The sequence below is a fragment of the Solanum dulcamara genome, chromosome 10 (assembly GCF_947179165.1).
Source record: "Solanum dulcamara chromosome 10, daSolDulc1.2, whole genome shotgun sequence".
Lineage (NCBI taxonomy): Eukaryota > Viridiplantae > Streptophyta > Magnoliopsida > Solanales > Solanaceae > Solanum > Solanum dulcamara.
Window position 1 is genome coordinate 35796474 of NC_077246.1, and position 18139 is coordinate 35814612.

An 18139-nucleotide genomic window follows, 5' to 3' on the forward strand; every position below is an offset into this window, starting at 1 on the left:
TTAAGTTTACACAAGAGAATGCCTTCATAGGTAATATAAACATTTTTACATTAGCTAAAACAAAGTCACACCATCAATGCCTAAATAAAAGGCTCATCTAATCCTCAGATCTTAAACTCAGGTAAGAGAGCTGAACTACTTTAAAAAAGAACTGCATAAAACAACCATTCAACATAGGGTGAGGGTGATAATACGGTACAAACACAGCTGAAATAAGTTGTTCAAAACGTTGGACAAGTCCATTTGATCCGAGTCCATTGTCATAAGGAACATCATTTGCACACAGATTGTTCAGAAGGTCGTGCATCAAATTCTAGTTTAGCTTTTGATGACCTCTTCTCTGAATTTGTTCCAAGATTTGAATTCATAGTGTAATACTGCAATGTTAATAAGAGTCACTAGCTGAGATCAGCTGATCATTAAGTCAGTCATATTGGCCACAATTAAGTCAATATATAGTAAAACTAACATGAAGTTTGTCAATTGATCATTAAGCTTGGTGCAACAGTACTACTATGATGTTGCTTCTCTCTATAAAGAAACTATATATTGCCTAACCTTTGATCCACAAAGTGTTTCCTTTTTTGAGTGAAATGGTGTTCTCTCCCGTCTTTAAATCGTGCAAACATATCACTGCATAGCTCATGAAAATCTGTGTGAATGGATAAGGACTAATATAGTAAAACTTAAATCCCTCACTATTTTTTTTTTTTAACTCAGAAGCATCATGATACATGATTCTAAGATCAAGTTCAACCAAGTAGGTAAACTTCCTTTCAAATTCTCTGACGAAACTGCTGGAAATAAAGTCTCACTTCTGCCATGCACAATTCCTTTCTCTAGTCACTTTGACATATCATAAAGCTCTAGCCCCATTACAAAATATCATATCTATAATTTAAACAGTATAAGAAAATAAAGAAATGAATGAAAAGCAAAAGAGATACAATAGAAATCACACCTGAAGTTCTAACTTAAAAAAGTATAGATCTATCACTTTTATATTGAGAAAAATGTGTAGTGTTGTAAGGTCCAAAATTGAATAAAGAAAAGTACATGATTGCAAAGAAAACTTTGGCAATTCAACGACAGATAACAACTTAAAAAAGTATTTCATTATGCAAGAAGATACCACTCATCACATTGTTCCTTTACCTAGAATAGTGTGAATCTAGTTAACTTTGGGCTTCAGGTCTCCGGATAATTTTTATAAAATGTGTGCAAAAGATAAATAGATGTTCATCCACAAACACATCCAAAGATGATTATTAAATTACAAATATTAAAAAATTAAGGCACAATATGTGTATTGAAAATTCATGACCCTGTCTACTCAAATTCTCGACATTCTCTAAAGGATCCAAGAATAACTTGCTAAACAAATAAAGATTATAGCAGTATGTTTTTAAACTTATATTCATACAATCTACATTAACTTCACAACAACATATTCCTCAATATGTACTCATAATCTCATATTAATGATCTATTAGCTACAAATCAGTTAACTTCATTAAACATTATTGATAGGCTCATGAAACTACCATCGTAACTGTATAGTAATTTAGCAGGTACCACCTTGTAACCCTTAATTTAAGCTTTGAATCAACTCTATAAGCAAGTAATAAGGTTGGGTTAGCTTCCGATTCTGAAAGCTTAGCAACTAACTTTTGCTACATTGATTATAGCAAGTTCAACAATCAAAAATTAATTAGTGAATGCGCTTCTTGACACAAGAAAGTGATCTAACAGAGGCACAAAAGAGGGCAGTATGTTATGCAGTATCCACCAAGTTACATTGGCGTATTAACTGGAGCATACCGTACATTCCTCAAAATGAACATCGGAACTCAATATTTTGACATATAGCTTAGTTAATTTTATATATAAAAGGAGAGTTGAAATGAAATATCACAGATACATACACCTGCTCACATAAAGGAGTGTTTGAAGACCATTGTTTTCCAAATCGGCAGCACTCCTCCTTGTCGAAACCTTGCTTCAATAATCTCGCTGAGTACCAAGCCCTCATACATTACTTGAGAGGGCTATGGATTGTACTTACATGTGCTCAACTCTTCGTGAGAGATCCATTGACGACAATGACAATTTATGCATATGTCACGTGAATAGCCCTATAAAATTAGCAGATTGGTGTTGATAATAAAGTGCATTTTGTTTAACTACGGAACTTCTCCCTTCGTACCGCCTATTGTTAAATACATAATCAAATTCCAGACAAATTTATGCAAGAATACAGAAAGTACATCTCTTAATAATAAATTGTAGTCCAAGTTGCTCGAACTCTTCATTTTTAGTGCCACACCCATGTCGATATGACACAAGTGTGGGATCCGTACCGAATTTCGTCAACTGATTTTGGGTACTTTGACCAAAATTAATGGAGAAATTCAGGACAAATACAATGAATTCTGTAATCAAAATAAAAGCTAAGGCGAAATGGAAGAAAATGGATTACCTTGTATTTGTATATAGAAATATCTCTGTCAAATCATTTTCCTTATATCACCTTCTAGTATCCTCTTGATCAATATATTTTCCACATAATACCTTGTAAGTTTTCTAGATCCACATCCATATCAGATACCTGCATTTGAGTCTGAGGAACTTAGATTATAGTCACCTGCCATTTTGGTTCCAACTGATAAACAGGACATAGCAACCTCCAAGCTAGCCACTGTAAGAACTTATACTTTCATCTGAGTTCAGAGATAGAATACATGCTATCTCTTGGACATCTAGACATCTCAAGAGAAGTTTTAGTTGGCCAAAGGGTTCCAATAATGCATTTAGTCATCTCAAAAGAGCACCTCATTGTAAAATGATTGCTTGAATTTCCTGAGCTTCTTTGTTCTTTCTTTAATAAATTATCAAGCACAGTTTCTTTGAAGGTTTCATGTATGGCATTTTATAATGTATTTGTCAAATACTAAATAAAATGACAAAATTGTAGTTGACTGGTTAGATTCATTGCTTGACAAAGTATAGAAGGATAGAACTATGGGAACTTAAAAGAAAAGGCAACAAAGCAGTTGACAGAAGCTCTACTGTTTGATTTAGATTATAATTTATGTTGATAGAGCTAATTCAGACTTATCATGCGATAAGAATCGGGTTGCCCGAATAAACAAGAAAATAATGCGGAAGCAAAATTATAAAGATTAAATATAGAAATTGAAAGATATGTGAAATTCGAGAATAAAATCCCAAATTTCAAGATAAAGTGCTAAGAATCCTAATTGATCTTAATATTCAAAATTAGCAAATTAAACTAATTGTGACATTAATAGAGTCAATTCAAGAACTTAGATCAAAAGTGATCTAGACCCCTATTTCGAAGAAACTAGAGACAACAATTAGTATAAGACTAATCACCTTCTTTAATTTACGAAAAAAGAGTCAAAGATATCAAATTAAGAATTAATCTTACCTCTTAAAGAATCATTCTTATAAGGTTGTAAGATAAATCTATAGTCACCACACACAAAGATGTAAAGAAGAGAAACCTCTCAAATAATATTAATCATCATGTTGTCCTTTTAGAATAATAAAACCTACCCCTATATATAGGGAAACCCTATTCCAAATAGAATGAGATTCAATTCCTACTTTTATGAAAATAATAACTAGGAAACTTTAAACTAGGAAACTTTTAAACTAGGAAAGTTTAAACTAAAAAACTTTTAAAGTAGGAAACTTTAAACTAGGAAACTTTCAAATAAGGAAATTTTAAACTAGGAAACTTTGACTTTGAATGTCCACTTTTTTGAGCTCACTTTGGGGCTTCATGTGGCCCAATCTTCTTCCTTTTGGGCTTGAATTTGGACACTTCATTCGTCATAAACATATTCTTGATTTTCCATTGAAGTCCATCTATTTTAGTGGAAGTATGCCAATGTGGATCCTATCATCATGGATGGTCTTAGAGCAATACAATGATATTTTCAAAACAGATTGTTTGTTGTCTCTTTAAGCCCATATCTGTTAATGGCTAACATGTTTTTCTATGATTCGGAATTTCCTCGTACATGTCTAGAGGAAATCGAAGAACAAAAAAATGATCCAAGCACAGGACAACGCCGACCCACAAATTTTTTAATTTACATATCTCAGTAATTTCAAAATCCACGCAAAACAGCTAAATTAGAATATTCATGTGCCAAACTGAGTAACCAAACGGGAAAAATATAAATCCTAAAGAAAAAGAGACACCCGAAACAGGAGGAAACATTAACAACATTTATCCAGATTCCAGGTAAAAGAAATAACATATTTACTACAATGAAGCAGCAAAAATCACACACATCTATCCAACACTTGGCATGCATATCGAAGGAGGAAGAACAATATGTTTTAAAATGGTCAATAAGAATAAAAGGAAGAATTCAAACTCAATATATAACATGAATGATATTAGCCAACTCTAGTTTCCAAATTGATTTTGATAACCAATTTCAAAAAAATAACAGAAATTCAGAAATTTAGAAATTTTTACATGAAAGCAATCTTTGAAGTATTTGGAATCTAGTAGTGAAAACAGAATTACATTTGGACTTGAATTGAGTTCAAAATCATCAAAACAATAAAAACCCCATGTTCTTGAAAACACCAAATTTTCTCAATTGAAATCCCCAAATCCAAGCCAAAATCAGTAAATGAATAATGGAAAATGATGAAATCATGGTAAAAGAACTTACCCGACCAATATCCCTTGAAAATACTCCTTTCAAATCACCCCTACCAAGTTCAAAAACTCAAAAATGGTAGAAATAGGGTCCTTTCCCGATTTGGGAAATGATTTAAGTCTGGCAGACTTTCCTTCATCACGATCGCGACTCACTTTCTTTACGATTGCGGAGACCAAAAAGGAATGTCCTTAACGAACGTGGCTAGGTCCTCATGAACGCGGAGGCTAGTCACCCAGACCATCGTGAACGCAAAGCTCAAATTTCTCTTCCCTCCACGAATGTGGAAGGACTTCGCGAACGCGAAGATATGCACCAGGCATAGATGATAGTTTAAATCACATAAGCCTCAAGTTGCGGAGTGAACCCTCAGGATTTGTTCGGAATCCCGTATACACAAATCATAGATGCACCCCAACTAAACTCGATATTTTGGACTCAATGAAACCTTCAAAATTTGAATTCAAGGTCTCCTTGACCGAAAATTCGATAAGTCATAACTAGACTAGTTTTGACACTAAAAATATCCAAAATACCCTCGGTACCTCTAAAAATTACAAAGAAGTCATTTCTAGAATCAAAATCACCTCCTAGAATCAATGAAACCATCCAAAGTCCAATCCGAGTAACCGAACCCCAAATGTTGACCAAAGTCAAACTTAGATCAAACTTTAACTCAATTTCCAACTTCGGACCTAAAATCTACGTTTCAACTCCAAATCTGATTGCGACAACTCTTCTAGACTAATTTTTATATTTCGGAACTGATGAAATTGACGGAATTCCATTCCAAAATTCAAAACTCCAAATGACTCCAAAACTCAAAATTTGACAACTTAAACCTTTAAAACTCATTTCTTTAGCAAATCATTAACTTTTCACAAGATTTAAAAAAACCAACTTTCAAACTCAATCTAAAATGACTCGGAGCAACTGATGAGAGGAGTAAAATGGTAATTTTATTAAAAATATCAAAAATAACCTTTAGGGTCATTACAAATATAGTGTAGAGACTTGATAATGAATAAAATGACTCTATAAAGTTATTGGGCCCGTGCTAGCACGGGAAAGACTTCCCTAGTAAATAAAAGAAGAAGGTAGAATAAGGAAATCCAAATTATGTATGGTGTTTTCGTCTAATAAATAATTGAGTTAGTAAAAAAATTCCTTATATTATCTTTTATGTTAAAAAAACTACATAAATTCCTTATTTCACTAAGATGCGCACATAGCGGTGAAGCTACAATGCCACCGTACCGGAATGTGTGAGGACAACCGAGAAATGATGGCCAGAGAATGACTACTGCTAGTAGAGGATCTAAGATTTGGAGTTCCTAGGTGCTCACTTCCTTTAACATAAAATTGCTAGTTGTCACAGAGTATAAATGTACAACAACTAGACCATGTCAATAAAAAAGTAAAAGATAAAATAATAATTAATTTATCATCACCAAAAATCACTTATAATCACAAGTTATAGATGAAGAAACAAAAAAGTTTTAACAAATAGAAAAAATTAAAAAGTTAAATGACACTGCATAAAATCAAAAAATAATAAAAGAGAAAAAGTGTAAAAAAATAATTGAAATAAGAAAAGGTGCAACTTGGGAAATCAAAGATATAAAAAGAGAGTAAAAATATGTAAACATTTGAAATAAGAAAAGGCATTGCTAGTGAGAGTTGAATTCGTGACTAGCAAATCCCTGCACACCTTAACGTTAAGGCCATAACCAAAGCACCCACTAGTTTTTTTTACTCAATGGGTGCTTATTTATTTTTTATATCCGTTCTTTTCATATTTTTTATATAATATACAAAGTTTTTGTCGGAGTCAATGGGTGCTCGAGCACCCGTAAGACTCCATGTAGATCCGCCCCTGACTACTGCCCAACAACCCAGCATAAGTGGTACCAAAACCACGAATGTGAGGGGGTCGACAATACTAGGGAGATGATGGTCACCCGTCCACCACAGGAGGAGGTGGCACAGCTTGGAACAAAGCACACCCCATAGGACCCGATGGTAGAAGAAACAAATGCTACCAACACCAAGATGAGGGAATGACAAACAAATCCCAAGAGGTGAGGTCATCTCTAGAGAACAAAAGACGGAATACGGGAGCAGTGTAACGAAAACCATGGAATCAAAAGGAATAGATCTACAATTTATTCCACCAGTGCTGAAGAATAGGGTTAAAATTGGAAAGCTAAATGAAGATGAAGTGGCTAGTGAAGCAACACTGTGGAAGAATATTTTCATACTATATGTCATTGGGGATTCACCAACGCAGCGGTAGCAAGGTTCTTAGAAGGACAAAGTGAGGACAACTGAAAGCCTAAGGTCTATTATCACAATGACAACTACTTGGTAGTGAAGTTCGATATAGAATTTGATAGAAATGTGGTGCTGGGGTCAGGACCGCATATGATAAACTACAGGCCTATCATTGTGAAACCATGGAAGGCTAGCTTCAACTTTAAAGATGAGATACTAAAGATAATCCTTCAATGGGTAAGGTTCCCTAATCTACCTCTAAACCGTTTGAGGCTAAAATCACTTAGCAGAATCGCAAGTGTATTAGGGAATCCTATATGTGCTGATGAATGCACAATAAAACTCGAAAAAATATCCTATGCTAGGGTACTAGTGTAGATAAATATTATAGCGCTATTACCCGAGATGGTCATAGTAATAGATCCACAAGATGCTATGTTTGAGCAAAAAATACTTATGATTAGAAACCGTAGTACTGCCCAACTTGTTGCTAAATTGGGCATGTCAGCAAAAACCAACCACCTCAACCTAAGGCTCAACAACCTAAACCAAAGGCAAGATTGACAAAAGTGAAACAAGTGCGGAATGCAAAAGATAACAAGGAACCATTACAACAAGAAGCACACATCATCTCACAAATTATACCCATAAAAGTGCCCTACGCTTAAACAACCTGAGAAGGAATGGATGAATGGAACAGTAAAATCAATAATTAAGGGGAAGAACTAGGCTATAAGAGGATTATATTGCCACAACGAATGAATTTAATCCACTAATAGACAATACTCTCTAACAAGCCATTCAAATGGCTTATGATAAGGCCGATTGAGGTCAGCATAGTGGAGGTACAACAAGGAAGAGCCCCAAACCACCAAACAAATCCATATGAAGGTTGCAACATGGAATATAAGGGGTTTAATAAGCTATTTAAGCATAAAAGATATCCCAAAATAATAAAGAAGGAACATATTGATATTATCGTTATAATTGACATGCTACTAAAATAATCTAGAAGGTTGCTCCTGGGTGGTCCTGGCAGCACAACTACTTGGGCTCTAAGAGAGGCAGAATTTGGGTACTATGGAACCCAGGTGTAGTTGACATAACTGAGCTTGAGTTCACTTTAATATACAAAATGCACATAATAAAAGGCAAGAAAGGATTATGGGAGGCGATCGACACACTATCTTCTATGGTTAAATGCCCATGGCTTGTGATGGGAGACTTCAATGCTATTTTAAAAGGAGAAGACAAAATTGGTAGACAGGTGCTAGACAGTGAAATTAGGGATTTTAAGCAATGCCTAATCACCAATGGGATCACAGAGATGAGAGCAAGTGGAAGAACTTATACATGGACCAACTCACACGTTCATAGTAAAATTGATAGGGTGTAATCATCTATGGAAAATCAAATGGCGTCAGGTGGATGTACAAATCCTCGACCCACAATTTTCAGATCACTGTACATTATGTGTCATCATAGAAAATGATCAATGGGGTGGCACTAGACCATTTAAGTTCTTCAACCATTTGGCAGACCACCAAGACTTCCAAGAACTAGTATGACATACATGGGACCAACAAGTAACATGGGTAAATATGGAGAGGATATGGAAAAAACTGAGGAACTTGAAAAAAAAAGCTCAAACAATTACACTCAAGTGATTACCCAAAGATTGAAGATCAGATAATCCTAGTTAGGCAACAACTCACAAAGATTCAACAACTGAGGGGTAGATATGATGATGCTGAACTATTTGAGAAGGAGAAGGAGATAAAAGGCAAGTTAGAAAAATAGGTACGAGTGGAAGAAAGCATCCTACGCCAAAAGTCTAGAGTACAATGGCTGAGATTGAGAGACTCAACTTATGCATAGTTCCATGCTAGTATCAAAAGTAGGATTGAACAAAATTGCATTAAAAGAATGGTAATCAATAATGGAGACATTGTACACACTACGACTGAGATGAAGAGAAATATTAGGATTCTACATGAAGCTATTGGGATCAAGTGCCCCAGAACTATTAGTTGTCAACCTCCTAATCATGAAATTTAGATCTGTGCTGAGCATAAACCAGCAACAATACCTCATGGACCCTATCAAGTATGAAGAAATCCCTTTGTCTCTAAATAGTTGTGCTGACCTAAAGGCTCTATGTTGTGATAGATACAATGTTTTTTCTTCAAAATGCTTGGTGGACTATTGGGATGGAAGTTATAGAGGTTGTGAAAGAAGTACTCCAATAAATTAAGATGTTTAGAGCCATCAATTGCATAAATGCCACTCTCATTCCAAAGGTACAAAATCCGTCTTCCATAAAAGAATATAAGCTTATAGCCTGTTGCACAATGTTGTATAAGCTAACCAATAGACTTCAAAAAGTCATGACCACTTTGATAGATAATAGTAAGACAACTTTTGTATTTGGGAGGACAATCACTGATAATATCTTATTAAGCCATGAACTGGTAAAGGGATATGGGAGGAAGCACATGTCATCTAGATGTATGCTTAAGATAGATATGCAAAAGGTAATGACCCTCTAGAGTAGGGTTTTCTTGAACAAATACTTCTTGCTTTTGTAACACACTAGATATTTATGATTGTCCTTAATCTCGTATCGAAGGCTTACACGAGCCTAAATTTGAGAATTTTATTTTAACACCGCTCAAGATTGAGTAACATTGAACTTATAGTAAAATTTAATTAAAACTATATTTAATTGCCTTCCAAAAATGTCTTAAATATTTATGATATATTCTTTAGTCATGATATATTTGTGCATGCATTATTTAAAAGAATTTTTATAATTTATTAATTTTTAACAAAGATAGTAAGCCTAATTATGTCGAGAAATTATTATTATTAAATAAAGTAGGTTTTGTTCGAAATAATCTTCTATCAATTTTAATATACTCAAGAAAAAGTTATATGTATTTTATCATAAATTTATGCAATACCAATACGAACGTGAGGGATAAAACCATTTTGGTGATGCCACCTCCACTCCACGTGGAGGTGAAGTGGGTGGACAAGACTTAAATGCTTAAATACTGCCCCTTGCCCCTTTTATATAAAAAGTTTAGTATGTTAAAATATTTTTTAAAATATAGATATTCACATATATAAATGCGTTCTTGTATTGTGTTTTTCAATTGACATTTAAAATGCATATGATCTGTTCACTATAAGCATAACTTTCAATAGGCATATAGAATCAAAATGAAAATTTTCATATAGACAAACTTTAAAATTATGCATTCTTCGTGTGGAAAGAAGTTTAGTGGAAAATTATATAATTTGATAGTTATACTAGGTCCTGAAAAGAAAATTGATCATCTACATCAAGTTATTCAAGCTCAAATTTGAGGTATCTTAAGGCAAATCTCACCTTTTCATATTGCACGAATCCCAAAAATTACAAATTATTGAATGAGTTATTTTTACTATTTTGTTGCTAGAATGACCCTCTATGAAGGGTATTGGGATGTCAGCTGATTTTATTCCTTAACTTTATCATATCGTTATCACCCCTATAATGTTGTGATGTATGTTTGACAATTAAAATTATTTTTCATCATATTTTATATTCCTTATGTCTATTAGTGAGCTAATGTTCAAAGAGTGAGGCTAAAAAGTTGGAGAATTATCCTATTGTATCTGGTGGAGTGTTAACCCATCACTTCTCATCTTAAGCTTTTACGAAAATGATATTCGAAAATAATATTAATATTAAATACTGTACTCTATTCTTTTGGTTATATACTTGTCAAGCAACCTGGTTTCTAAAAAGGATCACATACCAAATTAGAGTCGTTCATAAATCAAGTCAAGCATGTCAATCTCCTTTTGAGTTCCTAAATGTTTACTTTGCTAAGTTGAAATCGAGTCAAGAGCTTCGATTCTATTATGAGTTTTATATGCCTAAATGGTCTTATGAAAGTTAAATGTAGTCACGAGGAGATTCTTTAAGCGTTTTATGATCTTTATGAACATCTTCATGTTATGTTACCTTTATAAAGTCGAGTTGAGTATTCAGATTTTTTCTAAAGTCATATGCGATTCTAAAAGGCAATTGAATATTATACAAAAGTTATTATGAGATAATGCGAATAAGGGTACTACTGAGCTAAGATTGGCTAAATTCTTATTATGGCCTACTATGTGCATTAAAAGGTCATATCATACATGGCATGTTATGCATGGACTTTGAGCTATAATTAGAGGAAAGGGAGCCTATTTGCCCAGAAGACTATATATTTTACAAACGGCCACAAGTTGACTCTATGATGCAGTTAACTATCGGAAGAGATCGTCATTGCTAGTAATTGGTTGGGTATATCATGTATTTGCATATATATATATATATATATATATATATGTATATATATATATATATTCACAACATACGATTACATAAGCTTACTATGCATACTTGATTACTCTAAGGTCAGATGTCGGTCACAGAGGTTATCAGAGTTTCAATTTCAGGTGGTATCTCTATTACCTTTTTTTACTGCAACTATTTATGATTCTACTTGACACCTTTCATACCAGTACTTTTTTATTCGTACTGATGTCCCATTTCTTAGGGATGCTGCAAGTTCTAACAGAGGTCCTAATCGGCCTTTGCAAGTGGAGTAATGTCTTATCTGAGGATTGGTAAGCTCCATTCTTTCTGGAGCTATTGATTGTCTGTAGGTTTTGTATATTTGTGTTTTGTATATAATTGTTGGGGCCTTTTGCTAACTAATTGAACTGTAGTATTCACTGAAACTTATGGACATACCTCATTGGGTTTTCTTAGCTTCCATTTATAGCCTTGTTAGCTTATTGTATATATATAATTTCAGTTGTAGCTTTGTCAGCTCGTTAGTTTTTCATCAGTTAAGTTGGCCTTGTCGGCCCCTTTTATTATGTTATTAATGTTGTTGTGACTTTGCTGGTCCGATAATCTTATTTTAGCAACTGATAGTGATGGTCTTTTTGGCCCTTAATATTTCCTTTTTGTATATTTCAGTGGCTAGCTCAATTAAATAAGATGTCGGAGGCCTGTTATGCCTTTCCTAATTTGGGGTTGCACTTCTCTAAGGTATTTTTAGAATGGATTCTGATGTATGTTAAAACTGTATCCTATTCAATTGTGATCAATGGTCAACTTACTACACCTTTTAATGCCAAAAAGGATTTTAGACAAGGAGACCCATTATCTCTTTTTGTCTATCCTGGCCATGGAATACTTGAGTAGATCTTTAAAACTTCTAAAATTGTAACCCTAATTCAAGTACCACCCTAAATGCAGAAGGTTGAACCTGATACAACTGGGTTTTGTTGATGATCTCCTACTATTCTGTAGAGGAGATGTTAACTCTATCCAATTGCTCTTTGCTTAATTCCAGGAGTTCTCTAAAGCATCTGGTCTTATTGTGAATCTTTGTAAAATCTTCCTCTATTGTTCTAGTGTATCAACTCTAGTACAAAAAGATATCCAAAATGTCTTTGGTTTCAGTAGGTGTCTTACCTTTCAGATATTTGGGAGTCCCACTTAGTTCAAAACGAATCTCCATAGTACAATGACAACCTTTCTTAGACAAGATCTTTAGCAGAATTAAGTCTTAGACTACTAGATATTTTCATATGCTGGAAGGACTCAGCTTGTCAAGTATGTCCTATTCTCCATCCAAGTCTTTTGATCTAGATCCTTGTTTTCCCAAAAAATATGGTGAAGGTAATTGAATCAACTTGCAGAAACTTCTTATGCACCAGAGATACTGAAATGTCAAAAAAGCTTTATTAACTTGGGATAGAGTATGTGGTCCTAAGTCAACTGGTGGCCTAAACATTCTGGACATTTCTGCTTGGAACAAGGTAGCAATAGCAAAACTCCAGTGGAACATTTACAATAAGGAAAATAATAAGCTATGGGTGAAGTGGATTCATAGCTACCATGGAGAGGCAAGGAACTTACTAGAAGATGCTAAAATTTACAAGATAAATTAATGTAGCAACTTGGTAGATGAACGTTTGGTAAAATTTGACTTAATGTAGCAACTTGGTAGGTGAAAGTTTGGTAAACTTTGATATCTTGACAAGAATGTGATGTCATGGATGACATCAAGATCAAGAATTTATTCCTATAAATAGGTAGCTCTTAATTCATTTGAAACACACCTCTCATCACATCTCTCTCTTATCTTCTCATATTCTATCCCATTTACAAAATATATTAGAAGAGTAGATAATTGATAGAGCAATTCTCTTAGATATATTTGAGATCTCTCTCCTTTCTTTGTTAATATAAATGTAGTTATTCTCTGGTGGACGTAGGATCATTCTGATCCGAATCACGTCAAATATTGTTGTTCTTCCTTGTTCTTTATATTTTTATATTTCTGCTAATAATTGGTATCAGAGCCAAAGTTCTGTCTGAGTATGCTCTGTGGTTGTAGCACATTCTGAACTTTCACATCAGAAAAGAATTACTTTGGTTTTCTATATTTTCAAATATTTTGTAGTAGAAGAGGAAGAACAAGTAAAAAAAAGTTCCATGAAGTTTGAAGTTGATAGATTTAGTGGGCGCAACAACTTTAATATCTGGAAAATCCAGATGATGGCGTTACTACGAAGGGAAGGTTCAAATAGTTATGGGATAGGCTGCAACGGCTTTACTAGTACCGGTTGGTTACAACAAGGATGCTGTTACAACAACGTCTTCACACATTTAAGATGGAGTCAGCCACTTTTTTACAAAACCATCTAGATGCATTCAATAAACTTGTAATGGACTTACAAATTACCGGAATTAAGAAGGATAAGGAGACGCTTGCATGTGCTTTATTATTTTCATTGACTTTAAAATATCGTGAATTTGAGAATTCAATGATGTATAGCAAGGTGCCTATCACTCCTGAGAAAGTGTGGTATGCACTTAATGCTTATGATGTGTGGAGGTATTTTGAAGAAGACAAAGATGATGAAACTAGTGGGCTCTTTATGAGAAGTTGTACTAGCCAACAGGGAAGGAGCAAACCAAAGCACTGATCAAAGTTTTGTGTGAACAAGAAAAATATAGAGTGTTGGGGCTTTCACAAGAAGGGACATTTTGAACGAGATTGTCCTATGTCAAAGTCCAAAGAAAAGGCAAATTCATCCATTGTTGAGCAGGTACATAATTTTGATGAGGGATATGTACTAACAACATCATGCAATAATAGAGTCTATGACAACAAATGGGTATTAGACTCTGGTTGTACTCTGCATATAATATTTCGAAGAGATTGGTTCAATAGCTATGATATAAGTGGAGGAACTGTAACAATGGCCAATAATGCAACTTGTAAAATAGTTGGCATTGGTTCAATTTAGGTTTGCTACCATGATGGAATCGTGAGGACTAATAAAGAATTTCGTCATGCTCCTGATCTGAAGAAGAATTTGATCTCTGTTGGTAATCTAGATAAACAAGGCTACAAGTACATAAGAGAGGGAGGTACAATGAAGGTGGCTAAAGGTTCTTTAGTCTTGTTGAAGGCCAAGCTGGAGAATGGCCTCTACACACTAGCAGGAAGCACCATTGTTGGATCTATTAATGCATCTATAGTGTAACAATTATCTAATGATGACAAGGCAAGATTGTGGCACATGAGACTGGGCTATATGAGCGCAAGGACTGGAGATGCTGAGCAAATGCAACCTTTTGAAAAGTGAGAAGATCAACACATTTGAATTTTGTGAGCATTATGTCCTAGGGTAGCAGAAGAAGGTCAGTTTTACACTAGTAAGCACAAGACGGGAGGAATCCTAGACTACATCCATTCAAATTTATGTGGGCCCTCTCATATTTCATAAAAGGAAGGAAAGAGGTATCTTCTCATATTCATTGATGATTTTTCACAAAAGGTTTCGGTGCATTTCTTGAAGGCAAAAAGTGATGCTTTTGAAGCATTTAAAGAATGGAAGATTTTGATTGTGAATCAAATGGAGAGAAAAATCAAATATCTTCACATAGATAATGGCTTGGAGTTTTGCAGTGAAGAGTTCAATAATTTCTACAAGGTTCATGGGATTGCAAGACATAAGACAGTCAGACATGCACCACAATAGAATAGAGTTGTCGAGAGAATAGATAAAACTCTTCTTGAGAATGCTCGTTGTATGCTCTTACAAGACAAAATGTCCAAGTGTTTTGTGCTAAAGAAGTTCACATTGCTTCTCATATTGTCAATCGATCTCCAATATCAGCGACTGACTTTAAGTCACCCAAGGATTAGTCTAATTGAACCTAACAGGAAGTATCAATAAGTAGTCCATACTAAGACACCCTATAGACCAACTACAAATACAACATAATATAAGTACAAGTTTGATCAATCAATAACCAATTGGACACCCATATCCCCAAAAGGTACAAATAATAATAAACACACCCCCACCCCCATAAAATTGGGGGACCAAACAACGAACAAGTATACTGGTGATAGGCGATGCTAATAAATATAAGTTTGTAGTAAAAACAAGTAACATCATTGGTGGATCTTAGAGATCATCAATAAACAAGTGTATAGACCTACCCCGATCCTCGTCTTGCCAGATGGAACCCATGTAGCTCCCTCATTCGGTTCAGTGGTGCACTAACCAAAGGGGCCCATAGGAGACACAGAAGTGTATATACACTGCTTGGGCTGGAACTAGGTCTTACACATAACATTTAGCATCCCCATAGTGGTACCGGATAGTGAGTATCCAAGCCGATGTAGAAAATAGCGACGCCGCGCTGGATAGTCAAGTACATGCTAAAGGCATCCCAAATGCAACCAATGTAGAAAAAAGAAAACAATACTTCAGATATTAATAAAAAACACTAAGTGCATCCTCGATGCCTTCGATACTGCTAGTATAAAAAGAGTACATCCTTGGCGCCTCGTAAGTCTCAAAAGTAGTGTCAAAATAATCTAGGGGTACGACTCCCATTAAAAACTAGTTTTAAAAATAGTGGAATTGTGAGAATGCGTTCTCAAAAATAGTAATAAAAATCCATGAAGAAATTGAGATTGTACCATAAAATATATGAAAATGCTCAAGCAATACAAGCATGCCTCACCAACATCCAAACAAGGCACATGCAATCCTAAATGTAACATCAAGTCTTATCACATTATCAAGGCAAAGGAAACTAACCTAGGACCCAATCGCTCCTTGAATACGACCTCAAATCAATAACATAATATTGGACAATAAGGCATCACAAGCCTACCGCTAAACATAAAGTGAAGTAATAGGGAAATGACTCAAAATCAGATAGGGGTAGAAATCTATGGGATGACACCTTACCCCAAATATGCCACTCTATCTCACAGCGAGTACAATTGCTATGTTCTAGTATTTGAGAAAATTGAATTGGGGGGGGGGGGGGTTGACTCCATTTTGGGGCCTAAAGCCACTGCGTTAGGGTTGAGCCACCCCTGCAGTCACATAACATCAAAATCGAATTCCTTTTAGACACTTGACTGCCCAAACACTCTACATACACTTCCACTAAGTCAAAGAGAAATTGGTTTTCCTCAAAAACAATTAATCACCTTCTCTTTATACTAACCTAACTAGTAATACGGCTACGATGAGCCACTGAGGTCTCAGGCATTAGCAGAGGTACACCATCTAGAACAAGCTCTACCGGAAGCTATGCCTTGCTATAAGGGCAGTACAACATATGATAAAGCATCTAAGGCTCAAACCTAGCATAAGGCCATAAATTCCAATCCTAAATAAGGATAATATTTCTAATCCAAACAGCAAACAAGGCCACAAGCCTAAACTAAGGATCTCACGAGATTATTCTAGTCTAAGACTCAACCAAAAACCAAGAAGATAGAATGGGAGAAGGCAAATCCTATTCTCGACAAGTACCAACCTAAGTCACATGCGATATATACTAAATGATATCTAATAAAGCTTAGTCAAAGTGGAAGACCGTAGCCTATCTTGAAGCCGAATACGCGCACTCTAAATCCACCAAATAGAACTTTTCCATCTTCGTATCACTTCCAATTGTCTCCACGCTAACAAAATATTGATCACAATGTCAAAACGGACACATTGGCACCAAATCACATTTTTCTAAGATAGACCCAAAATTGGTACCTGTATTGGGAATCCCAAGATTGAATCGATGAAGTGGTTCATTTGAGCTTACTAAACATATGTTCTAAAGTATAACACAATTTGATACTCGAAAATGAAGAATTTAGCCCATGGAAGTATTTCACCATAAAAGCTTATGGAAAGAGAGAGAGAGAGAGAAAAGTCCCATTAGGATGGAAATTACCTTCAACAACAAGTCCCAAACGTCCCCTGAGTGCTCCCAAGTGTACCCACAATCAACACAAAAACTTAGCACCCAAAATCGCCCAAAATAGAGCTCCTAAGCTCAAGAAATCAATAAAATACGAAATGAATCAAAGCTAAATCATTTCTGTTTTTTAACTTAAAGACTAGACAAAATTTATCTCCACGAACATGGAGGAGGAGATCCGTAAATATGGAGACCAATCCATCAAAGCTCTACGAACGCGGCTAGGCCACCGCGAATGCTGAGGGTCAAGCCATCAGGTTCCGTGAATGCGGCAGGAACCTCGCAAATGAGGAAGCCATTCCCATAGGCCTTTGTGAACGTGAACCCATGCCCGCAAATGCAGAGGCCAAGGCCCATGGCTTCCGCGAATGCATCCCAAGTTTCGCGAACGCGAAGACCAAACTGGGCTTGTACCAGCTGATGCACATCAATTAGTTTTGGGCACTTTCCAAATCTCCGACGGGGTGCTCAGGATTTGATCGGAACCTTGTGCATGCAAGAGAACAATGCTACCCTACTAAATTCAACGCTTCAGACTCAATGGTATTGTCATAATTTCTATCTGAGGTCATCTTGACAAAAAATGGATCCCACACCCAAGTGCTATTTTAAGTCAAAATCCACAAGGGGTTCAGAATAAGACTAGAAGCCTCAGGACCCAAACAAAAGGTCGTTCTAGACCAAACTCAATATTTCATAGCTAATCGCACTGACAAAATTTCAATCTAACCATATTTACCAAGAATGTTGACCAAAGTCAAACATAGGCTAAAACTTAAAGGTTAAAACGCTTAATGGCTTGAAC

The 18139-nt window shown here is 35.3% G+C and overlaps 1 long non-coding RNA gene across 4 annotated transcripts; it reads right to left on the reverse strand.

Annotated features, from left to right (window-relative positions):
• LOC129870624 (uncharacterized) lies at positions 1-4928 on the reverse strand. Of its 4 annotated transcripts, none has more exons than XR_008762107.1 (4): positions 4719-4928; positions 2480-2608; positions 1926-2135; positions 1-891 (listed from the first exon to the last, which is right to left on the reverse strand). It is a non-coding gene; the product is annotated as an uncharacterized LOC129870624 (long non-coding RNA). The 4 variants fall into 4 exon arrangements; XR_008762108.1 differs by lacking the exon at positions 4719-4928 and adding an exon at positions 3452-4466; XR_008762106.1 differs by lacking the exon at positions 4719-4928 and having other exon boundaries at positions 1-377; positions 559-891; positions 2480-3419.
• Between the last annotated feature and the right edge of the window lie 13211 nt (positions 4929-18139).